The following is a 26,047-nucleotide window of genomic DNA, read 5'->3' on the forward strand; positions in this document are numbered from 1 at the left end:
TATACTTCCTATGCATCTCATCTTCTAGCGAAATCATCCTCGTTTTAAAAAAAAATTGCTGTATGTAATTGCTATGCTTGCTTGGTATTTTTAATGGCATGTTCTTTTATGATTCTTTGAATTGAAATAAAGACTGATTGATTGACATTTCTTGGTGGAAGTTTGCAAGGAGCCTCAAATCTCTTAGGACACAGAAATGGTTTCTAGGAGGATCTGTGTTTAGATTAGGAGCAGGGAATGGAGGGTGGTCAGAGGGAGAACCGGTTCGTCAGAGTTTGGGGCTGAGGAGAAGTGGGAGACTTACCAATCCTAAGAGGAAAAGATGGAAGAAGACCTGAGGTGGGAATAATGAGATAAAGCCATAAGGGGAGTAGGAAGTACTCAATGTATCAACATCACAAGCATTAGGGACTGAGTCAGTCATGCTGGAGTTTGAAGGTATAAATTGCAGATAAGTCCGGCTGGTCAGAAGTGAGGTACAATGACTTAGGGGATGTAAAGCAGAGAAGAGAGCTGACAGCAATAGGAAGATTTAAAAGGAAAGGTGGTGGGAAAGTAAAGGATGTATGAGTGTAGAGGGAAGAAGAAAGGTACAGAGGAATGGATGAGAGGAAGGGAAGCAAAGAGGAGACCTGGCAGCAACAGGAAGAATTCAAAGGAAAAGTAGCAGGAAGGTGAAGATGGTAGGAGGGTTGAAGGGAGGAGAATGATGTAGAGGAATGGCTAGGAGGAAGTAAGGGAGAGAGCAGAGGTGAGTGGAGAAGTGTAAAATGAAAAAGAATGAGTGACGAAAGACATATCAGGGGTAGGATGAGGGGGTAAGGAAGTGCTGTGTTTTGGAGGAAGAGTGTAGAGAAAGGGCTTACGGGAAGATGAGAGAGGGGGGGGGTAAAGTAAAATGAGGGGACCAGGGCAAAGGCCCTGTTTCTGAAGAAGAGAAAATATATGAATAAGTACCGGTGAAAATGCTCATCATACAGTGAATGTCACACTTTGCACATCCCTTGGTACAGAACAGCAATCCAACAGAGCGTTATGAGGCATCTGGAGTAGTAAGGTGCCCGATCCATGTATGGCCGGGGTCTAAAGGAAGGAATATATGATATACACGAGTCTTACCACTAACATAACTTTCACAACAAACCGCCTGCTTGGATATGTAATAACGATTTGTTATTGGTTATTTGGTTTATTGAGACTACTGAAGCTATTTTAATAATCCTATATGCAGTTGAGGCATTAATTGATTAATTTCTTTGTTTTACTGACTCCTTTTTCTGATGGATACTTCTAACTTCAGATTCCTCACCTTTAGAATATTTCCCAGACTCCAGACTGGATCCAGGAATGTTCTCGGTAGTGTTCCCATGCATCGCAAGGTGGCATCGTAAGTTCCGCCTTGACCTCGTTCCGCCTCAACCTTGTCCCAACCTGGAAGTGAAAGAGTGGAGGAACATATGGTTGCCACCCTTGTGCCCCAATGCCAGTTTGTTGCTTGACTTTCTCTATCCTCAGAAGCAGCAGGGGCATATTGGAGGCCCCCTAAGCCTCCGCAATGCGGGGCGGAGGGGGGGCAGGGTTCCTTGTTTTGGAGGAGCCCCCTCACCCCCCAAAGCAATACTGTTGCATGCCTTGCAGAGTGTATGCAATTGCATGGACTAAGAAACAGGTAAACACTCAGGAGCTCTCCTTTTCAGAGCAGGGCACCTGCAGCATATGGGGCCCCAACCCTTCGGTGGGACCCACTGAGCCCAAGGCCAATTCATATCTGTTCAATCTGGGAAACAACAGCGTCCCTCTTGACATTCTGCAGGGCGGCCCGTCATTTTGTGTTACTCCACTGAGAAGCAGAGCACAAAACAATTGGAGACTCCAGTGTGCAGATCTGTAATTTGGGATCATAGAATGGGGCGGCGGGAGGGCAGTGAGGAATCTGTGGGTACCAAAGCAGCACCTCCCAAGGTGGAGTGTATGTGGAATGGGTCAGAACATAGAGTCCTGCAGGACCGAACAGGCGAAGTGCCCCTCCCAGGAGACCTGGCTGAGAAGTCTTTGCGAACTTGCACACTGACGTCCATGTTGCCGCAGGCAGATGTCAAAAGCCGGCACTGCGCAGACGGGGCTTTGGTGGTCTGGGTCCTCAGTCCTTCCATAGGCTGCTTCTTGTCCGATGTATGGCAGATCTTAATGCCGAGGACAGTGCATGTCAACAGAGTCCATGTATGTCAGACCTATATTAAACTTCATGACAACAAGTGATTTAAAGAAGGATGGAAAGAGATGACAACTAACCTTTAATGGTGCCTTCTGCAAGACCTTGGTGGGCCAACGATAAAACAACAACAGACATCCAACAGTCTCGCTTGTAGCCAGTCTGCGCTGCGCGCTTCACACCAGGACACAGTGTCACCGAAGATATGTCAGTTGTCCGTCACCTCTTGTGAAGTGTCTTCCTGTGATGCAATCATTTGTAAAGGTTATTGAAGTGGTGAATAATCCAGAGAAAGTAGGTTGGTTATGAAGAGAAGTTTATTTGTATACTCCACCCATTACACGGAGTGTCCCTTACAGCTGAGACCAAACAGTAACTGACTCGTATCATTCGAGTCTCCCAGAACGGACATATTCGAATATATACAATGATACATATCACAATCCGATGCGCGAGGCCCGCATCATGTGAATGATGCATCGCGCGCTTTCCGCGCGATGCATGGCCCTCCACATCATGCCGGCACCGAGCGCAAGCTCAAGTAACCACCACAGTTATGTTGCATCCAGTACTGAATTTGTAAAAAAACATAAGTGCTAGTACCCTTGTTAGAAGGACACTGCAGCTTACACCACTCATTGCCCCCACTAGCGCTGCCAATGACAGTACCATCACGACTTACCATCACACACATACAAGTGGGACAATTTAGACTTTAAATATATATTACAAATGACTAAGACAGGCCGCCCAAGCTATTCGTATGGATTTGGGTGGCAGGTATTAGTGATTTTAATGTGTACTTAATTATTAAACATATTTTGTTATGCTTCCCACAAAACCAGATAAACAGCGCCACCATGTGGCAGGTGTTGACAATAAAGTGCCAGTGCCGAGCACTGGAAGCCACTGGCTTAAATTAAGCACTGGTTGCATCACTTCCTGTGACATCATGTGGTCAAGGGTATGTGCTATTACTTGCAAAAACAACAATTGATGGACAGAATGCAGAACAATGTCATACATTCACCCCAGTACAGAGATCTGGGCCTAAATCCATCGTTTTTTTGCTCACCATGCCATTCCAGTTTGAACCCAGCCATATGCAAATCAGTCTTGACCCTGTGCCTCATGGGAACAGTCCAGCGCAAACTGCCAAGCCAGGTCCTCCCTGGACTGGAAACAAGCATCCTAGGACCGGTTTTGGGGTTTCACCCTTCTTCAACCAGGATAGCTTGATTCCAGTGGCATGGAGAGCACGGGACTCACGTCTGAGCATACCTGTCCCACTCGGGGTGACAAATGCAAAAACAACAATTGATGGACAGAATGCAGAACAATGTCATACATTCACCCCAGTACAGAGATCTGGGCCTAAATCCATCGTTTTTTTGCTCACCATGCCATTTCAGTTTGAACCCAGCCATATGCAAATCAGTCTTGACCCTGTGCCTCATGGGAACAGTCCAGCGCAAACTGCCAAGGCAGGTCCTCCCTGGACTGGAAACAAGCATCCTAGGACCGGTTTTGGGGTTTCACCCCTCTTCAACCAGGATAGCTTGATTCCAGTGGCATGGAGAGCACGGGACTCACGTCTGAGCATAGCCGTCCCACTCGGGGTGACAAATGCAAAAACAACAATTGATGGACAGAATGCAGAACAATGTCATACATTCACCCCAGTACAGAGATCTGGGCCTAAATCCATCGTTTTTTTGCTCACCATGCCATTCCAGTTTGAACCCAGCCATATGCAAATCAGTCTTGACCCTGTTCCTCATGGGAACAGTCCAGCCCGAACTGCCAAGCCAGGTCCTCCCTGGACTGGAAACAAGCATCCTAGGACCGGTTTCGGGGTCTCACCCCTCTTCAGCCAGGATAGCTTGATTCCAGCGGCATGGAGAGCATGGGACTCATGGGGTGACAAATGCAAAAACAACAATTGATGGACAGAATGTAGAACAATGTCATACATTCACCCCAGTACAGAGATCTGGGCCTAAATCCATCGTTTTTTTGCTCACCATGCCATTCCAGTTTGAACCCAGCCATATGGAAATCAGTCTTGACCCTGTGCCTCATGGGAACAGTCCAGCCCGAACTGCCAAGCCAGGTCCTCCCTGGACTGGAAACAAGCATCCTAGGACCGGTTTCAGGGTCTCACCCCTCTTCAGCCAGGATAGCTTGATTCCAGCGGCATGGAGAGCATGGGACTCATGGGGTGACAAATGCAAAAACAACAATTGATGGACAGAATGCAGAACAATGTCATACATTCACCCCAGTACAGAGATCTGGGCCTAAATCCATCGTTTTTTGCTCACCATGCCATTCCAGTTTGAACCCAGCCATATGGAAATCAGTCTTGACCCTGTGCCTCATGGGAACAGTCCAGCCCGAACTGCCAAGCCAGGTCCTCCCTGGACTGGAACCAAGCATCCTAGGACCGGTTTCGGGGTTTTACCCCTCTTCAGCCAGGATAGCTTGATTCCAGTGGCATGGAAAGCACGGGACTCACGTCTGAGCATACCCGTCCCACTCAGGGTGACAAATGCAAAAACAACAATTGATGGACAGAATGCAGAACAATGTCATACATTCACCCCAGTACAGAGATCTGGGCCTAAATCCATAGTTTTTTTGCTCACCATGCCATTCCAGTTTGAACCCAGCCATATGCAAATTAGTCTTGACCCTGTGCCTCATGGGAACAGTCAAGCCCGAACTGCCAAGCCAGGTCCTTCCTGGACTGGAAACAAGCATCCTAGGACCGGTTTCGGGGTCTCACCATGTGGCAGGTGTTGACAATAAAGTGCCAGTGCTGAGCACTGGAAGCCACTGGCTTAAATTAAGCACTGGTTGCATCACTTCCTGTGACATCATGTGGTCAAGGGCATGTGCTATTACTTCCCATGATGTCACGAATAATGCTAACTTTTTTTCCTGCCAGTGTGTGGGATAGGGTGACCAACCGTCCGTAAATTTCACGGACAGTCCGTAATTCCGGCCGTCTGTCCGTTGTCCGTGAAGGATTCTTTAACGGACGCTATTTGTCTGTAATTTTAACCGGGCACCGGTCGCATCACCCTAAAGCCGGCACAGCTTCCACCCACCTCCCTGCTTGACTCCGATGCTGTTGATTGAGGTCGGGTGTAACAGACTCCGTTGCTGTACCAAAGCTCAGATACCCAGCAGCATTGCACAGCGGGATGGCAACCCTCACACCTTCCGCCCTTGATGAGCTGTTAAGAGGGGCTTGAAGGTGACTGAGAGGGAGGGGCTGCAGCTTCAGGAGCAGGGGCAACTATTCAGATGCAAACAGCCCTGAATGCGTCATGTCTCTGCAATTTAGAGGGGCCTCACACATTCCCTTTCTGCCCAGGGCCCCAAACATCCTAGAACCGGCCCTGATTACACCAGGCAGCACGTGGTTCTCTGCACAGAGCTTAATTACTGTAACTAAATTCTAAGCAAACCTCAGTTCTTCAAACATGCAGTCTATAATGTAATAAAATAAAGAAATGGCACAATCGCACCCACACTGATTAACAAAGTATGGAGGACAATCAGTTAAATCAGTTCTCTTGGAGTATCTCCTTTAAGTACTGTACATCACAGTGGGGGATGGCACAACTAACATTTTGGAAAGAGAGCCTGTCTTCTCCTTGTCTTGTCCAGGAGGGGGTGAGGAGCCCTACCCCACCCTGGAAGAGACCAAGATGATACTAGAATACTGCAAACCCACCCCTGTGCCCACCCTGGTGGATCCTGTTCCCCCTCCTGTGATGGCTCCTACCCCCCCCCCCTCCCCTGATGGCTCCTCTACCCCCTGTGGTGCATCCTGTCTCCGCCCTGGGTGGCTTCTGTCCCAGTCCTGGAATGGCTCCTGCAGCGAGGGTGAAGTTCTTGATGGGCCTCTTCTCGAAAAGGCTCAGCTCAAAATTAATATGAAAAGTGAGCGAGTGAGTAAGTGAAGGGATGGCTGGATGAATTAGTGAAAGGGTGAATGGATGAATGAAAGATTGAATAGATGGTTAATGAGAGAGGATGAGTGGATTGATGAGTGAGTGGAAGGATGGATGAGAGAAAATATAAATAGCTGGGTGGAAGGGTAGCTGGATGGGTAAAAGGGTGGATGAATGAGTGAGAGGATGGATGAGTGAAAGGATGGATGAGTGAAAAGGTGGATGATGAGTGAGTGGATGGATGAGTGAAATTATGACTGGATTGATGACTTGATAAGTGCAAGGGTGAATGGATGGACGGATGAGTGAAAGGGTGGATGTAAGGATGGATGAGTGAGTGAAAGGATGAATAGAGGAGTGAAAGGATAGATGGATGAGAGAAAGGATGGATGAGTGATAGGGTCAATGGATGAATTCATGAGTAGATGGATGGGTGGATGGATGGATGGAAGGAAGGATGGCTAAGTGAAAGGGTCGATGGAGAGAGAAAGGGAGGATGGATGGATGACTGAAAGGGTGGATGGGTGGAAGGATGAGTGACTGGGTGGATGGATGAGTAAGTTAAAGGATGGCTGGATGGGTGAAAGGGTAAATGGCTGGATGGATGAGTGAATGGCTGGATGGGTAGAATAGTGGATGGATAAGTGTACAGATGGATAGGGTGACAGGGTGGATGGATGGATGAGTGAAAGGATGGATGAAGGGATGGATGAGTGAAATGATAGATGGAAGGATACATGATGGATAGGTTTGCAAATGGTTGAATATGTTTGGATATGGCTGGGCTTACTTATATACTATTGCGAGACCTCCTCTGATGTGTCTGTAAAACGTACCTATTGTCCTGAAGTTTTGTCTTGAATTTTGACCTCCTGTCCTGAATTTGTGTCCTGAATTTTGACCCTTTGTCCTGAATTTTTACACTCACCGTCCTGAATTTGCACCAATGCCAGTTGGTCACCCTAGTGTGGGATACTGTGGGGTGGTACCACCTATGCACGGCTTGGGGCATTACCCTGGAAGCAATCGTCAGGCTGGAGATGATGTAGGTATCACCCCGACATCAGTGTGGGGTGCAAACGCATGCCCTGCACTGGCATACTACTGGCAATGGGCAGTGGGCTTCAACTTTACCAATAACATCTTGCAATTTCCTGCTCAAATGAGCACCTTTCCTGCTCCTCCCCAGGGGTGGGAGGGCGGCCCTGCAGCCTTCGGGTGGCTCTTGTCCACCTCTTGTCCACCTGTCTCACTGTACAAACACTTTCAATAAGGAACAAACAAATTGCGTTGCCCACTACGAGGTTCCATTTTATTTCTGAAAATTCTTTCTTATTCTTTGTGACTTAACATTCCTGCTCAAGTCCACTTTCCACTTGCCTGACTCCGCCCCCGCCCCTCCTGCCTTCTCCTGCTAACTCGTGTTTTATCACACTCTCTTTTACCGTTTATCAGATGTTCAATCCTGACAGATGGCTTCCTGTCGGAAGGTGCTCCAGGGAGCCAGCTGGCAGCTCCTTCCAGACTTGTGGTCTCTGGCTCTGGGCCTGCTGGGCACCGGGAGGGGGCCTGCTGGGCAGGGGGGAGGGGGGAGGGGGGGAGGGGGGGTCTGCTGGGCACCGGGAGGGGGGCTGCTGGGCAGGGGGGAGGGGGATCTGCTGGGCACCGGGAGGGGGCCTGCTGGGTAGGGGTGGGTGGGGGGTCTGCTGGGCACCGGGAGGGACCTGCTCTCCAGGAAGGCAAAGGAGGACACATTCTACCGGAAACTGCCCTTGCCCCACAGCCATTCCTGAGATGAAAAAACACCTGGTTCATGCACCCGATCACCTGACCTGAATAAACAGGTTACTAGGGTGTGGAGAAGAAGCAGGGGATTTTGTAAGATGAGGATAAATAAATCTGTCTTTTCCCACACTGGCGTGAACATAGCTCCTTGAAACGTGAGCCAAGCCATCTGGGTCTTGCACAGGGTGAGCAGATTTTTAGAACCAAAAACCTCGATATTTCACAAAAATAGAAGTAGGACTTACAGTTTTGCATGGCAGAGGGGCGCAGAATCACTTAAAAGTGCACTCACCAACTAGCAAACACAGACGCCAAGGCACTCGGGGGCACACATTACATGCAGCTATTACACAGATTATCATTGCTTCACCTAATTAAATTGGTTCCTGAAAAGACTGGTACCTACTTCTGCTGGAAAGCATAAATACTTCTTTACTGGAGCCTCTCAAAATATCTGAGATAAGGGCTTTATTTACTGAAAACAACCGGGACAGATAATTAACCAAAAACCGAGAATATCCGGGCAAATCCTGAGCGCATGGTCACCCTATCCTCGCAGCCACCTGAGGGACGGGTCTTCTTTACTGTTGGCATCCACCGTGGTGCAAGGGTGCCTACGTTGGTGCTAGGCTGCAGAAACAGCACCAGAGCAGGGAGAAAGGACAGGAATGAGCCGTGTTGCATAAATACTGTGCATTTGGCGTAGGGCAGCAAATCAATGGGGCATATCAACAACAACCGGCGATAATTATCACTGAGCGCACTTAGCGCTCGGATAAGTATTGCCGGCTAGCGCCGATTTTTATCGCTGAGATAGCGTGCTATTAGCAACGCTTATCTCATCAGCGATAAAAATCCTAGCGCTAACTGGCTAACGTGAGATTATCGCTGGAAACCCAGCGATAATCTCACTTTAGCTAGTTGATAGGGACTCACAAACTTAGCCATGATATCCACCTTCCATAGGATTGCATGGCTAAGTCAGTCCTGACGCAGGCGTAAGGAAAGTAGCGATAACAGGGGTTCATAGCGTTAGGCTTGCTGATAGGAGAAATGTCGCTTAGCGACATTTCTCCTGTCATGCCAGGTCAGGAACGCCCACTTTGCATCTCATTAGAGATGCAAAGCTGGGCGTTAGGAATCCTGACGCTAAAGCAAGGTTTCACGCGTTAGCGTGACCTTGCTGATTAGGCGATAAAATGATCGCCGCTTTTCGGCCGAAAACGGCCGCAAAAGCGGCGATAATTTTTTCTCGCCTGCTTGTTGATATGCCCCAATGTGTCTTGCTGCACTGCCCTATGCCAAAATCCCATAAATGAGGGCCTCCATATAATGGGTACATGTGTGATATGGATACTGCTAAATAGAAGTTGTGTGAAAAAATCGATGCTGTAATCAATGAAGGAACAAACATTGCTGGAGAAGGCTGCTAGATTTAAGAGGCAGCCGGTGACGGACAATTAACTCAGGTCCCGCTTTCTTGGTGAAAATACGTCAACGACAATTACGATGTAAAAACGCCATTAGGACTTAAGCCTTTTTGGTGAACATAGTTTCCTTTAAGCTCTGCAGAGAAAGGGGACACTGGCAACTCCCGTTTCCTCAAACTTCATCTTCAGAATTTTGGTACAGGATAGTGGACTATTGGTCACTATATTAGAGTTTTGGTGGTCCTGAAGAGAGCCCCAAAAGAAGAGGGCTTGAAACGCGTCGACCTTTCTTATTATTTTTTTTGCCAAACAATCTTTGGTTTCATTGTCTGGTTGTCATTTGTGCAAACCAAATTGGATGTAAAATATAAAAAGACATGTTCTCAGTTGTGTAATGCACAAGTGAAATTTTGGCGCTAAGGTTTGCTTTGTGATGTTTGGCTGCCACCCCTGGCATTTCAAATTCATCAGGCTAGGGTGAAGTCGTGGTGTTTGTCTGGTGGTTAGTGTGGGTTATAAATGCTTGTTAAATGAGGAATGTGAGCTGAATGAAGGAATGTGTTAGAGAGTTTGGTGATTTTGTATGGAATAACGGATTTATTGGTTGTATATAATAAATGTCATTTTATTGTCTATTTTTGATAAAGTTGTGTTGTATTTTCAAAAAAAGAAATCGCTTTGAACTCAAAAAACAAAAGGAGGCTAAAATAAATTCGAAATAAGCAAAATATGGCTCAGGGTGTCACAGATTTCATTTCTATGCACTAAAGAAAGAATATTGGATGTAATATCAGAACTGGCAATTTATTGTTGTTGTGGTATATTGGTGGCTCAGCCTTACTGATTGGAGCCAAGACCCTTTATTTGTTCTTAGTAATCAATGTCCTACACACCAGAGCCAAAATGGTGGATGCCAGCCGCCTGACTTTAAAATGGAAGGTATTTTGATCCTACGTCTAATGTAAAGGGTGAAAGGCAAAAGTGGAAGTGCAAGAACCGCCACGAATCCAGATAGGACAGGAAAGGAAAAACATGCAAGGAATCGCAAGAAGGGACTACAGGTAATCAAAGGCCTGTAGGGACAACACCAACAGGGCAAAAGTTCTCTTTTAGAAAAATAATGAAAATACATAGTGGAAAAATATCAAATAAAGCATGGAAAGAAAATAATAAAATCATGGCTGGCAAAATCTTTCATTATATTTCAGATTGAAGAAAAACTCCAAACAGAAAACAGGCATTTGCAAAGCCAATAGGATATATAAAAGTGCCTCTTCATGGGGTGCGCAAATGTATCAATGGCTGAAGACGCTTTGGGCCGTAAGACGTAGGAACTCAAAAGTAAATATTACATAATGCTGCCCATAATAGAGTAGTCTACATATTAAAAAGCAGATAAATATGAATGCTATGGAGAAATCATCAAAAAAGTATTATCTGCGAAATCTTAGAGTTGGGAATAGCTATTGGGTGTGGACTCCCCTTTCACAAGTTCACCCATTCTGACGCACACAACCTAGCTTGGTTTCTTTGTACAGTACTAGTAAAGAGAGAATGGTAGGCCATGGGACCTCTCTTGCTCTCCACCATGCAGTGTGACATCACTCTATGTCATAATTCCAATTAGTGACATCACTAATCTCTGGGCAGAGAAAGCTGCTGAGTCCAGCAGACACATTTTCCTCTCAGAGACAGCCGTAGAGGGGGCTCTAAGTTGGAAGGGTGGCCGGTCTCGGGGGGATCTTGGGGAGGGGGCTGCAATCTGAGTCAACTATCGGGGTGATCTGAAAGACAAAGCAACGCCATGGGCTCTCAAGCACCTCTGAAAGTGTTTCTCTTCGTGTCCCTGATCCTGGCCTTCTCCTCTGCTGTTTTACCTGGGAAAGGAAAGTCCACTGAGTTGTTCAGGGCTCGGAACAAGAGGGGCGCAGAGGAGGCGCATGTCCCCGACACTGAAGAGAAAGAAGGTGAGTCTATGGGGTACATATTTATGAGCCCCTTGCGCCGCCACAGCCTCACGTTTTGAGATGCTCCAGTGGCACAAATTAAAAACACATATTGATGGGGCCAGGCAAAGCCACTTTGCGTGGCTTTGAATGGCCCCATAGGTATGGAAGAAGGCAACGCAGCCCAAATCATTGCGTTGCCTTACTCTGCGCTAAGGCGGCATTCCATGGGCATTGGGGTGGGTGTTTCCATGCAATACCCATGGAGTTTGACACTTCCCCAGATTTACAAAACTGTCTAAATCTGAGGATGCCCAAAACCTTACACCTCCCCAGGGGAGGCGCAACTTGGAGAAATAACTTGAATCCCCGTTTTTTTCTTTCCATATGTGCGGCCTTCTGCAGCACACATAGAAAGAGGAAAAAGCCTCCAAGGATTGCTTCTGTGCAGGAAGGGGCACCTTACATGCACAAATCCTGCATGTAACACAGGCACCTTTGCACCATGGTGCAAGGGTGCCTGCGGTGGTGCTAGGCTGCCAAAAGGACGCCAGCGCAGGGGAAAAGACAGGAATGTGCTGTATTGGATAAATACGGGGCATTGCTGCCCTTTCATTTTGATATAGTGTCGTGCAGCAAGGTGACTAGCTGAGCTGCCCTATGCCAAAACCTCATAATTGAGACCCCAGGTTGCTACTCTGACTGCTAGCAAGGCCTTTCTGGTTGCTGGCTATCACGGATAACAAAGGGGGCCTTTGGACAGAATAATGGAATGGAATATATGTGATTTGAGAGGAAGGATGCCCATATTTTAGGGAGTGAGGAACTGACTTCTCCATGTGGCTAAGGCAAGACAGTTCATATTTCTGCTTGTTTACCCGCGTTGTATGACTTATTGTACTGAATTACAGCCATATACCTGACAAAACTGACCAGCTGCCTTTGGACTGGATATCGGTTCCAGGATGAAGGCTGTACGGGGGCACAAGGGTCGCATGCCACAATATGGAGGACAAACATTGGTGAAGCCTTTCAACTGGATCTAGAAGGATGCCTGAGCTGTTTAGAAATAGATGGAGAAACTCTTGTGATAGATAGCTCAGTAGGTTGAGTGTCTGCTACTGTGATTTGTGCCTTATCTACTGCAGAGCTGCCAGGGCTTCAGATTGCTATAAGTGACATTTTCATAATTTCAGTGTAATTATGAGTGACATTTTAACGACCATGAGTGACACTTTCTCATGAGCAAAATAAAACAATGAAGAAGAGGGAAACATATAAATATCAGAATTTACACCCATTTGAGCACGAGAAAAAGAAGATTTTAAAACTGCTGCAAAGCACCAGAAATTGAAGCGCACTAATCGAGGGCCCTTGTAGCCTGATTGGACTGTTAGGCTGAGCAGGACGGCCCCGTGCTTGAGAGAATACACGTTAGATTCTCAAGGACACACACAGACCAAAAGAAACAGGACAGAATCCAGGTCACTTGATAGAATGATGTTAATTAAAGTATCAAAAACACCAAAAATATTTACAGGGTAATCCAACCAACAAACACAGGATGTAGTGAAACAATTAGTGAAACGGTGATACTTAGCACAAAACACATCACATATAACGAATATGTACAATGAACAATACATAAAAATAATCAACAAACAAGGTCCTATTTACAATACATAAGCCACTTAAGGGTTCAAAGTCTCCTCGTTATCTAAGTGGATTTGCATGTGACGCATAGGACATGTAACGTCGACGTTTCGACCCTGGGATAATTGTGCCAATTATTACGCATCGGATTGGGTCTTCATCAGGACAGACGGGGTTGGGGACCTGTAAACGCAAGGGATATGGTGTCAGGGCCATGTGTGTGTTACATGTAATGGAAATAATTAATTTCCCAATTACCATCAATTGTCTCACCTGGGGAACCAATTTAAATTGTAGGAAAAGGATTCCTGTTGTCGCAAATGCAGATGGCCAACATCAAATGTTGAAATACTAGTTTAATCCTGCAAAAGATTAAAGGGGAGGAACTGATGTAAAATCTGGACAGGTTGCGTTGGAAATGGTGGAAACATACCTGTGCGCACAGGAGAAAAACATACCTTTGGGACGGAGATATGATTTGGGAGGAGGAGTGGTGCTGTCTCTACAATCGCCACAAACTGAAAAGACAAAGGGCAAAGAGGAGTCTGAGTGATTAAGGAAGATTAATCATTTGGAAAAAAGACGCCTCTATCAATATCATCTACTCGTGTGAAAACGAATAATTAAGGAAGAGGAAATTGAAGAACATGCGTTGTTCAAAATCAGGATGTAATGTCACCCAGACACATGATACTAAAGTTTTGGAGGTGACTGATGCCATAGCGCAAGGTGTCACAATTATGCGTAATATTTATCAGACGCACACCGAATAATAAATTGTTGGAGGTGCATAATGTCAAAAGCGCAAACTGTCATACTTATGGTAGGGCGAGAATAGCCTGATACCAATATATGAGTAAAGTTGGTGGTTGGTATTGCCATGTAAAATCCTATACTAAACCAAGTCCGTGAATGCAAAGGCAAAAGACAAATGTATCACGGCATATTTTAGTTAATAGCCGGCGTTGTTACCGTGTAAAGATATTGTAACCTTTATACTGGGGCGCGTAGTTGTTATCCCCCATATACAGAATAATAAAAAGCCAAAGGTGCCTAATGCCAAAAAACACAAGTTATCACAAATAAGGTGGGGCGTGAGTGTTATAACTTTATGGTTGAATCTGATACCAATTCATGAGTAAAGACGACTATTACCATATATATTTTCTAACTAGACCAAGTCCTTACAAGCACCACAAGAAACAAATCAATCACGGCTAATTTAACACGCATTGTGGCCGTGTACTCCGTTCAATCAATGAGCCAGACGGCGCGATGTCGACTTACTTGGAGTCCGTGAATGGACATCTGATTCCGTCTACGGCTCAGCTGCAACTGACAGCGAGCTCCCGCCCTGAGCTAACTATATGACGTAGTAGGAAGCCAGGGGCGCGCGGCTGTTAGAATGAATCAGCAGAACGGGGAAAGCCAGGAATGGAATTGAGGGCGGGCGCCAGCAGAGTGCTGACGAGCTGGTTGAAACGGGAGGAAACATGCCGAAAACAAATTCATTTATTTTTATACAAGTTATGATGCCTCAATGCGGTAGTGAATGCTTGAGAATTAACATATTTAAGCATTCATTACACACATCGTCTATTTAGGAACACGCGATGTAATTAATGCGGGAGTGATGTGACCTGATTCAGAAGTCACATGAAAAATGTAATGGCAGAAGTTATAGTAAGCCTCATCCGTATGAAATTTAACATATTTGGGCATTCTTACATGCAATGTCCCTGTTAGAAGCAACAATGTGGTTCATGCGGGTGTGCTGTGAAATCACCTTATAGTAAGTTTCTCAAACATGACATGGTTCTGAAATCACATGACAGGTGTGGTGGTAGAAGTCATAATACACCCCATATGTATAATAGGATGACACATTACTTTTTGAAGGTATATACATGGAGCTAGACTTGCACAAATCATACTTATACAGATCGCAATTAAGGGCACATATTTATCACATATCCAGAGATGTCAACATGAGATAAGTAGGCCTTAGCAAGAGTTACGCTAAGGAACGTAAACATAAACATAAACACAGCATGCTTAATGAAACATTACTTTATGTCATCAAAAGTAAAATTTAAAGTTTGCTCATTTGTAAACAAGTTTCCTCATGTTCATTCAGCCCACTATTGGTGGCATCCAGAAGATGGATCCAACGACACTCTTTAAAGTTGAGAGAAGTGCCCATGTTACCACCCCTTCTGTGTAATGTGACCTTCTCAAGCACCCACCACTCTAGGTCTTGATGTGTGTGTCTTTTGTTCGTATAGTGTTCTACCAATGGAGCCCCAAGGGATTTACATTTGATCCTGCTCTGGTGTTGTTGGATCCTGTTTTTCACTTTTTGTGTAGTCTGGCCTACATATATCAGTTTGCAGGGACATCTAATTGCATAAATCACGTTTTGACTGTTGCAATTTGAAAAGTGGTTCAGGGAGTACGTCTTTCCCAAGTGATCGAAGCTGGTACCCACTTTGGTGTTCGGACAGACCTTGCAGTGACCGCATTTGTGATGTCCATGAATTTGTGGTAGTTGTAGCATAGATCTTACATTAGGTGTTGGTGGGGGTTCCAGGTACGAGGATACTACAAACTCCTTAACGTTTTTGGCACGTTTGAACGCAAACATAGGGACTTCAGGATAGCCAATCTCAGGGCCCACCAGATTCCAATATTTTCTAATGACTTTATTGATTTCATTACTTCTGGTGTTGAATGTAGTGACACAGATTAGTCGCCCCATTTCTTCATTTTTGGGTTGCACCTCAAGAAGCGTTTCTCTGGGCCTGTACCAGGCCCTTTTTCTTGATCTGTTCAGCAAGCCTTTCGGGTATCCTCTCTCCCTCAGTTTGGCAATCAGAATGTCAGTTTCCTTGAAGTAGTCACTTCTTTTTGAACAGTTGCGCCTCAACCTTAAAAATTGTCCATACGGAAGATTATCCCGTAGGTTTCTGGGATGGTGAGAGTTATATTGTAACAAGGTGTTACGGTCTGTAGGCTTCTTGTATAGAGACATCAAAATGCTTCCGTCTTCCGCTTGTAAAGTTAAATCTAAAAACGGTATTGATTCCCTGTGGTGTGACATGGTGAATTGAATGTTATGATTCTGTGAGTTCAACCAAGTTGCAAAGGCTATTAGTTGATTTTCTGTCCCAGTCCATAGCATGAGGACGTCATCTATATATATGTTCATTTTCCGACAGAACCATTGTTTTTTGCACACACTATCTTACCCAGGTTCTGAGGGTTACTGGGTTGCCCCATTATCGTTAATGGTTATCCCGTGCTTGAGAGATCGTTGTTTTGTCCGGCGCCCCCTACAGCGCTATAACCAGGCAAATTGCATGCAGCGCTAGTCGACTAGCACGTCACCCTATCTCCCTCCCCCCAACTCAGTTACTCTACAGTAATGTGCACTAACGCGTCACCGCTCAACCATAGCCTGACTGCACGACTGTACAGTTCCTATAGTACAGGGTCACGGAAGGCAGCTCAGAATTAAGCCAATTTTATAGTCAATTTTATAGCCGCTGAGTGCAACTAGATACCAGGCAGGCATGGGACATGAGAAAGCCGTCTGTGCGGAAATAAGTATAAAGGCGTGGATTGGGTAAACAGCAAGTGATTTGAAGGGCTTGTGTTGCAACTCCTGCTAATGGGGCTTTGAGAAGTTTGACCAGTCACATGATGGTAATTCAGTAAAACTAAAACCCCCCGTGCCAATCTGTGTTATTGTAAAAATTTGACTTTTCAGGCACTGGAAGTATGGAGACCATCTGTGCTGAAGTGTGTCGTTTTTCGACCACTCACCCCCAGTCATTGATCTGGGTTTAATCCATTGTTCTTTTGCTCACTATGCCACCTTAGTTGAATGTATGATGTATTCAGCATTCCGTCCATCATTTGTTTGCATAGCACGTTTTGCCCTAAGTTTGATGGGTATGCCCAGACGTGAGTCCCTTGCTCACTGTGCCACTGGATTCAAGCTAGCCTGGCTGATTAAGGGTAATATCCCAAAGCTGGTCCCAGGGTGGTTGTTTTTTTGTCCAGGGAGGACCTGGCCTGGCAGTTCGGGCTGGACTGTACCCATGAGGCACAGGGTCAAGACTGAATTGCATATGGCTGGGTGTAAACTGGAGTGACCTGGTGAGCAAAAGAACAATGTATTTAACGCAGATGTCTTGACTGAGGGTGAATGCATGACTTATGCAGCATTCCGCCATCATTTGTTTGCATAGCACTTTTCGCCCTAAGTGGGATAGGTATGCCCAGACGTGAGTCCCTTGCTCACTGTGCCACTGGATTCAAGCTAGCCTGGCGTATCCCAAAGCTGGTCCCAGGATGTTTGTTTTTCGGTCCAGGGAGGACCTGGCCTGGCAGTTCGGGCTGGACTGTTCCCATGAGGAGCTGGGTCAAGACTGATTTGCTTATGGCTGGGTCTAAACTGGGGTGGCATGGTGAGCTAAAGAACAATGGATTTAACCCAGGTCTCTTGACTGGGAGTGAATGTATGATTTATTCAGCATTCCGTCCATCATTTGTTTGCGTAGCACAAAGTGCTCGAAGAGGCATACCGTGAATAAGTAGTCACTTACTTACATTTGTGAGGCACCGTGAGCTGCTGCAATTTGGTTTTCTGGTGAGGCCCCCTCCAGTCCCAGCCGCAAAGACTCCCGGGCGGCAAACCGCGCCGCCCAGATAATGATTTTAAAGGTACTCAGCAGCAGCACAGTCAGTAAGTGGTGTGCTTGCCTGCTCTGGGCTGTATCGGAGCCGCCGCGGTCCCGTGAGTTCAGGGTCTAGGCCTCGCGGGATCACAATTATGATATATTTCAAATTTGACTGCGGCGGTGCGAGCAACACTGCCATTTGCCTCACTGTAACTCAGCTGCCTGACCCTCACTCCATCACAGGCGGCAACAAGACATGATGTACCGCCTCGGACAGCCAGCCACAGCCTGCCGGAAGCAGCGCACTGCCACTCCAGATTCAAGTTTCAGACTCTGCATTGGAATTAGCAGAGGTATGGCTTGACAACTCGGGGCAAGCGTCAATGCCTATAATGCATGACTTTGCATTTCAGTGCAGTGATGTGGACCACCGCACTGAAATGCATTAATCTAACGCCTGATGCGTGGTACTTGGCAGGCTGCTACCGATCTCTGGATCCAATACGATGAAGATTGCTTGGCAGGCTAATGCAGCTGCTGGCCCATCTGTGTATCTGTGTACTAAGGCTGCTTTCACTTTGTTACATATGTGATATGGCATGAACCTAATCTCAGGGGTCAGTTGAACACTGTCAAGAGACCTTTTGTATGTGAGAGGAGGCAGAATCATGTCTACTGACTGGAAAAGAGGAAACACGTTCTCTCTGCTAAGCTTTTTTCAGTGCTTTTGGTATGGAGAAGTGTATACAGGTAGCATTTGTTCCAATGTATCTGGGAAAACTAACTTTTCATAATGAAGATCCGGTTTTAGATTTTTTATACTGCTTTTCCACAGTGGACTTTGCTATTTACTGATGTCACCTGAGGCCTGAGTGGGATACATGCCTGGTATGCCAGCCTCAGATATAGAAACAGTAGGCAGGTTTCAGGCGCTTGCCCAATGTGCAGACTCACATATGTGCACCACATGCACACCTGTGGAATATGTGCGGCATGCAGGCCTCCGTTGCATGCACAGGCGGCACGCATCAAATGTATGCACAATATGCAGACCGGTGGTATATGTGCAGCATTCAGACCTTTGCTACATGTGTAATATGCATGCCTCATGTACATGCAGGGTGCGGAAGCCAATAATGTGTGCACTGATATTCACAGTGGTTCTGAATGTTTTCTGCTGTAAATAACGAGTGTTCCTACTACCGAATTTAAAGGTGCTCAAATCACCAACCCCAGAAAGATGGGCGGCTGAGTTGGCCTCACAGGATTAAAAGTTGTGATCTGTAGATGTAATTGGAAAGCATGAATTCGCTTATCCAGCTTGCCTGTTAGTTGCACGGGAATCAGACATAATCTGAGGTCTCCATCTATACATATGTTAGAGGTCCACACACTGCTGAAACCTCAAGTGCCTGCTCCATATATTCTTCATATATTAGCCGTCTGCTTGCACACTTCGCACATTTGACTGGTGGGCTGCACATGCTGGGCCGGTTGTATTGAATTGTTGCTACAATTATACGGAGGTTGGTTCCTCCCTTTGGGGTTGATCACCTTTGAGGACAGATAGCGTGTTACATGGCGGCAGGGATATGGACATGAGAGTGTGACGGTCATGTGGCCTTTCGGGGATATGTTTTATGTCTTGCATGAGGACCACAGTTGGACTCTTTATGGGCCTGTGTTCACAAACTGCATTTTGTAGTATGAATAGTGGAAAAGATGCTGAAGGATTGACACCATCAAAGGATTGACACATTCAACACCCTTTCCCATGACAAATATTTCGTATCGTATAAAAAGTTGTGGCATATCCAATCGTGCCCTAGCCTGGGTGAAGTACTTTCTCTCCGACCATAGGCAAAAGGTCATTCTAGGACCTCATCTGTCAACTGAACGACTCATCGCCTCAAGCCTACCACAGGGATCTTCTCTTAGCCCGGTACCATTTAACATCTACAAGGCCCCACTCATCTCGTTGATAACATCTTTTGATATTGGAACAACTTCATACGCTGATGACACCCAGTTGATCTTAGTCCTAGACGAAGACTCAACAGAGTCGTAGCACAATTTTAAGCTATGCCTAACTGAAGTTATCCAGTGGATGCAACTCAACCACCCCAAATGTAATACAGACAAGACAAAGATCATGCTAGTAGGGAAATGAAACCCCTTCAACCCGGCCATATAGTGGTCTGAAGAGGCCTCCCCTGCACCCAATACCGTGGAAGTGGTAAAAAACCTCAGCGTAAAATTTGACGCCTCTTTTTCCTTCCGCCCACAAGCACTCACAGTGGCAGGGATGTGTTTCAACCTGATAAATCTCTCAAAAAGTTCTTTGACCTCTTCCCCTGCTCTTAGACAGACTGTGGCCAAGGCACTAATTACATCAAGATTAGACTACTGTAACAACTTGTATGAAGGAGCCAACAAGCAAGTGTTACAGAAGCCTCAGACAGAACAACATGCAGCCACTCGCCTGGTTCTGAAATTGCTCTGCTGCTCCTCGGCCTCAGCCGACCTAAAGACTCTACACTGGCTGCCTATTCATAAAAGAGTACTCTGCAAGATCTTGCTAACTACATTGCGGGGCATATTCTCAAGGACTCATCGCCGATTTAATGGCACTTTTCCGCCATGAAAGTGGCGATAGATTTATTGCCCTATTCAAGACATCGTCAGTTTACCTGCGATAGCTGCTGCTAAAAACATCGCCAGGGCTGACAGCGACAACTAACGCTAATCATATGTAGAGTAGGCGTTCCTGTCCAAAAACGTACGATAAGACCACTTCGCGATATTCTCAACGACCAGCCAGAACTGTGGGAATGCACACATAACAAAATCACATACAAGATACCAAACAACATGCCCACCTACCAGACACGACAACACAAGTAACTGTGGTAACAGGGGCCAGACATGTAGACAAACCATCCACAAAGGCATAGCCCCTCTGCCACACAATTGCAGAATGTGGGGAGAGGTGGGAACCAAGAATGTGCGAAGGAGGCAAGTGACCCATGAATAAGAATGTACACAATGCCCAAGTGTGGGGGTGATGTGCTGGACAGTCTTGAGTATGTAGAGCACACACATGTCCATGTGGACATATACTGCTAGTGTTTGTAGTGTTGTGGACAGTGGACGCAACCATGTTACCTCAGGCAGTGGGGAAGACCATGGACATGTGGCTATGTCACCCCCCCTGTAAGCGTGAGGTTAGTGGGCCGGGCCAGCGTACGCCAGTCCAGTGTAGGAGTGTGAATAAATAGCCCGGGGCTCTGGGCATGGTTCACTTCTGGGATGGCCACCAAAGAAACTACTGCGTGTGTCTCTGTGTCCGCCATATTCTGACCATAGGCCTACACACACGTGGCTGACCACCTTCAACAGACAAATCTACACCGGCGACAAGGTGGCTACATCACACGCCACCTGGCGCACATCTTGTCAACGCCTGCAGGGGCGTGTCTGCCAGGGCGGCGCCCCTCACCTTGCAACAATGCCGCCGCCATGACCGGTGGTGCCTGCGCGATCCTGTGCGCCTGCTGCACCCCAGCCCGCTGGTCAAATCCAAAGGGGATGATGGACGGAGTGTTGAACAATGCAAGCACTCACCCCCAGTCAACTGATATGGGTTTAATCCATCATCATTCTTTAGCTCACTCCGCCACCCCAGTTCAGACACGGCCATATGCAAATCAGTCTGACACTGTGCCTCATGGGAACAGTCCAGCCCGAACTGCCAAGCCATGTCTTCCCTGGACCGGAAACAAGCATCCTGGGACTGGTTTCTGGCTAATCAGCCGTCATCAGCCAGGCTAGCTTGAATCCAGTGGCAAAGTGAGCAAGGGACCCATGTCTGGGCATACCCTGCCAACTTAGGGCGAACAAAGCAAATCCAAAGGGGATGATGGACGGAGTGTTGAACAATGCAAGCACTCACCCCCAGTCAACTGATCTGGGTTTAATCCATCATCATTCTTTAGCTCACTCCGCCACCCCAGTTCAGACACGGCCATATGCAAATCAGTCTGACACTGTGCCTCATGGGAACAGTCCAGCCCGAACTGCCAAGCCATGTCTTCCCTGGACCGGAAACAAGCATCCTGGGACTGATTTCTGGCTAATCAGCCGTCATCAGCCAGGCTAGCTTGAATCCAGTGGCAAAGTGAGCAAGGGACCCATGTCTGGGCATACCCTGCCAACTTAGGGCGAACAAAGCAAATCCAAAGGGGATGATGGACGGACTGTTGAACAATGCAAGCACTCACCCCCACTCAACTGATCTGGGTTTAATCCATCATCATTCTATAGCTCACTCTGCCACCCCAGTTCAGACATGGCCATATGCAAATCAGTCTGACCCTGTGCCTCATGGGAACAGTCCAGCCCGAACTGCCAAGCCATGTCTTCCCTGGACCGGAAACAAGTATCCTGGGACTGGTTTCTGGCTAATCAGTCATTATCAGCCAGGTTAGCTTGAATCCAGTGGCAAAGTGAGCAAGGGACCCATGTCTGGGCATACCCTGCCAACTTAGAGCGAACAAAGCAAATCCAAAGGGGATGATGGACGGACTGTTGAACAATGCAAGCACTCACCCCCAGTCAACTGATCTGGGTTTAATCCATCATCATTCTATAGCTCACTCTGCCACCCCAGTTCAGACATGGCCATATGCAAATCAGTCTGACCCTGTGCCTCATGGGAACAGTCCACCCCAAACTGCCAAGCCATGTCTTCCCTGGACCGGAAACAAGTATCCTGGGACTGGTTTCTGGCTAATCAGTCGTTATCAGCCAGGTTAGCTTGAATCCAGTGGCAAAGTGAGCAAGGGACCCATGTCTGGGCATACTCTGCCAACTTAGGGCGAACAAAGCAAATCCAAAGGGGTTGATGGACGGAGTGTTGATCAATGCAAGCACTCATCCCCAGTCAACTGATCTGGGTTTAATCCATCATCATTCTTTAGCTCACTCCGCCACCCCAGTTCAGACATGGCCATATGCAAATCAGTCTGACCCTGTGCCTCATGGGAGCCGTCCAGCCCGAACTGCCAAGCCATGTCTTCTCTGGACCGGAAACAAACATCCTTGGACTGGTTTCTTGCTAATCAGCCGTCATCATCCAGGCTAGCTTGAATCCAGTGGCAAAGTGAGCAAGGGAACCATGTCTTGGCATACCCTGCCAACTTAGGGCGAACAAAGCAAATCCAAAGGGGATGATGGATGGAGTGTTGAACAATGCAAGCACTCACCCCCAGTCAACTGATCTGGGTTTAATCCATCATCATTCTTTAGCTCACTCCACCACCCCAGTTCAGACATGGCAATATGCAAATCAGTCTGACCCTGTGCCTCAGGGGAACAGTCCAGCCCGAACTACCACTGGTCCCCAGACCCGTCTGGCACCTAGCGGTGATTGCCCGCCCCTGCGCACCCAGGCCTCACTGCTCACCGGTCGCCATCGGCGTGTCTCCAGAGGGCCCACCACGAGCCGGTGCAATCTTCAAGCTCGAGGCCCGCGAGCTTGGCAGCCTCCTCAGCTGATCACTGGCTTCCGCACAACAGGCCCTCAGCGCACCCAGCGGCACCGCACCACGGAGTTCTGTGTGTGCTGACTGCTCCCTCCGGCCTATACTGCGGTCCAGCAGGTCTCACACCAATCAAATCCAGTCCGGACCTCCAGGCCTACTGCATCACTGCAGGCTGTACACCCGCTCAGCTCTTCAGGTGGGCCTACCTCAGTGCACCACAAGTCATCGTCCAGCCTCCAGGCCTACTGCATCATCGCAGGCTGCACACCCGCTCAGATCTTCAGGTGGGCCTACCTTAGTGCACCACAAGTCATCGTCCGGTGGGGCTACCCCACCAGTCCGCCTCCAGCAGCCAACAGCATGTCCTCGGTAACGCCACTAGAGCTCTTTACAGTCACAAGGCCACCCGTCCCAGGCATGTAAATGAAAAAACCTGGGTGGAACGTCTGGAGACGTACTCCGAAGCACACGACATCCCAGCACCACGGCCGCGGCCCACGCATAGGTGTTTGAGGAGTGTGAAGAAATGGCCCGGGGCGCTAGGCGTGGTTCAGTTCTGGGCTCAGGGCGTGGTTCTGTTCTGGCCTGGCCACAAAAGTAACTATGGCTTTTGTCTCTGTTGTAGTGTCGGAGCCACCCGGCCCTTAATCGACAATGTTGCAATGTAGCATGCACCCGGAGGGCGGACTCACCCAAATGGATAAATAAAGGAGCGCAAGACCGCTCGGGGTCTTGGCTCATTCATGCCAACTGTTGTGTGTGTATCTTCATTGCTGCAGCATAAGCCAAAGGCCTAGCCTCAATTGCAGCGCGAGTTCAGCCAGGCCTGAACTCTACATCTGTGTCCGCCCTATCCTTACCATAGGCCTACACACACGTGGCTGCCCACCGTCAACTGCCAACATTACAATGTTGTTGTCAGGTTTGCCGACATGCGCCGACAGGCATGACAATGGTGTGCTGTAGGAGTGCAAGTGATGCAACCACGCAGGTCACCCAAGTAAATAGGCTCGGGGGAGGGAGGAGCAGCTGTGAGGCTACGTATTACACATTGATCCCGCACATTTGCCAGAAGCAATACATGGGAAACATGAATCCCAAAGTTGCACAAATCACACGCCACAAAACTTGTAAGTCTGCCAACACAGCATGCAGAACCACCAATTTACACTAATCTCACTTACCTCTCACAGGTGATCAAGGATATGCACTCTGCCCATGGATGATGACACCCCTCCGAGCCCCAAATACACCGGCTCAGAGGCAGTACAATGCGGCCCACAAACGCACCAGGGGCGTTGTTGAGCGCACATTTGGTGTGTTCAAGTCACGTTTCTGGTGCCTGGACATCACAAGTGGAAGACTCCTGTACAGCCCAGAAATAGTGTGCAAGATGATCATTGCATGTTGTGTATTGCACAACATATGTGTGCGCACCAATGCCCCATGGATCCAAATGCCAGATCCACCGGACGATGATGAGGAAGATGAGGCAGGTGGACCACACCCCACTGCAGCTGCAGCAGGAATAGCCCGAAGGAACACAATCATTAACAATTTCTTCGCATTAGCACGTCACATTGTGACTGTCCTTAGCAATCATGGAACAGTACAAAATGACCACATGAATAGCATGTGCAAATAAATTCATTGCAACACACATTCCCTGTATGCATGTCAGTCCTCTGCATCAGCATATCACTCTGCCAAGTGTAAGTGCAACATTAAGTGCTGACAATCTTGCGAATACCAAATAGATGGTGGGTATGTCACCTCTGTAAAGAGAGGCTGTTTAGGGTGTCATGTATTCGAAATGCCATTTCAGGGTGTCAAATGTAGTACGTAATCTAATTAATCAGCGTATCACATGTGTACAAAACCAGGACATGAAGGCTGTCATTGGTGTTCAATAAAAGACAACAGGGTGTCATTGGGGGTCAAATATGAAATTTCAGGTGTCATTTGGGGTCAAATATGAACCACCCTGATGCAGAGATGCACCCTGTGACTCAAGTCCCACAAGATAAGCAACATGAACGTAAGGGGGATGACGTCAGGGGTTGTTTGTGCACGTGGATGTGTCAGACTGTGACCTGCTTCTTTACGGATATTGTCCACACTCAGCCACTTCAGTGTCATGGTGTGGACCATGTCATGATAATTGGACTGTAGCCATGCTAATCGTCATGCAGTTTCACTTGCATTGTCAGTGTGGCTCATGGACCCGTAGCTTTGCTGGGTTCAGCACATGTGCATGGGTTTGTTGTGAGATTAGTGATATGTGGGGAGGGCCCCCTCTGGGCACATTGTCGACGGGTGCATACTTGCTGTTTCTATGTGTGCTGTGGTATGCAAAGGAGATCAGGGACATGATCCAGAGTAATTGTGGGTGAGCACTGTGCTATACTTAATTGTGCATGTGTGCCATTGTGCTCATCTCCCCCGTCCCCCCAGTTCCTAATCGTTACTCACCCTGTTGCTGTTCTGTCAGGTCATGTTGAGCAGTGTCCGGTCCCCCAACTCCTGCCACCGTCTCCTCACTGATGACTGTGGACACCATTTCCTCCATCTCATCCAGCTCCTGCTGTGGCGCTGGGACTCCCATCTCCAGTCTGCATTGATGCTTTCCGGTTGTTAGCGTGTTTCATCTTGGTTTTGCGCTTCACATCATTCCAGCGCTTCTTGGCACTTCACTCCGACTGCATTCACCTTGGCCAAGATGGACTGCCATATTGCATTTTTAGTTGCCAATGACACAGTGGAGTTGATGAGCAGTTGTTGGTGGTGTTCTATCACCTCCGTAATCAGGATCTTGTTTTCCTGCGGAC

At 47.4% G+C, this 26,047-nt stretch overlaps 1 long non-coding RNA gene across 1 annotated transcript; it reads right to left on the minus strand.

The window, feature by feature from the left end:
- Window positions 1-12,883: 12,883 nt before the first annotated feature.
- Window positions 12,884-14,320, minus strand: LOC146813355 (uncharacterized). Its single transcript, XR_014966028.1, has 4 exons — window positions 14,279-14,320; window positions 13,450-13,509; window positions 13,265-13,353; window positions 12,884-13,174 (listed from the first exon to the last, which is right to left on the minus strand). It is a non-coding gene; the product is annotated as an uncharacterized LOC146813355 (long non-coding RNA).
- Between the last annotated feature and the right edge of the window lie 11,727 nt (window positions 14,321-26,047).

The sequence above is a fragment of the Triturus cristatus genome, chromosome 7 (assembly GCF_964204655.1).
Source record: "Triturus cristatus chromosome 7, aTriCri1.1, whole genome shotgun sequence".
In the NCBI taxonomy this organism is placed as follows: domain Eukaryota; kingdom Metazoa; phylum Chordata; class Amphibia; order Caudata; family Salamandridae; genus Triturus; species Triturus cristatus.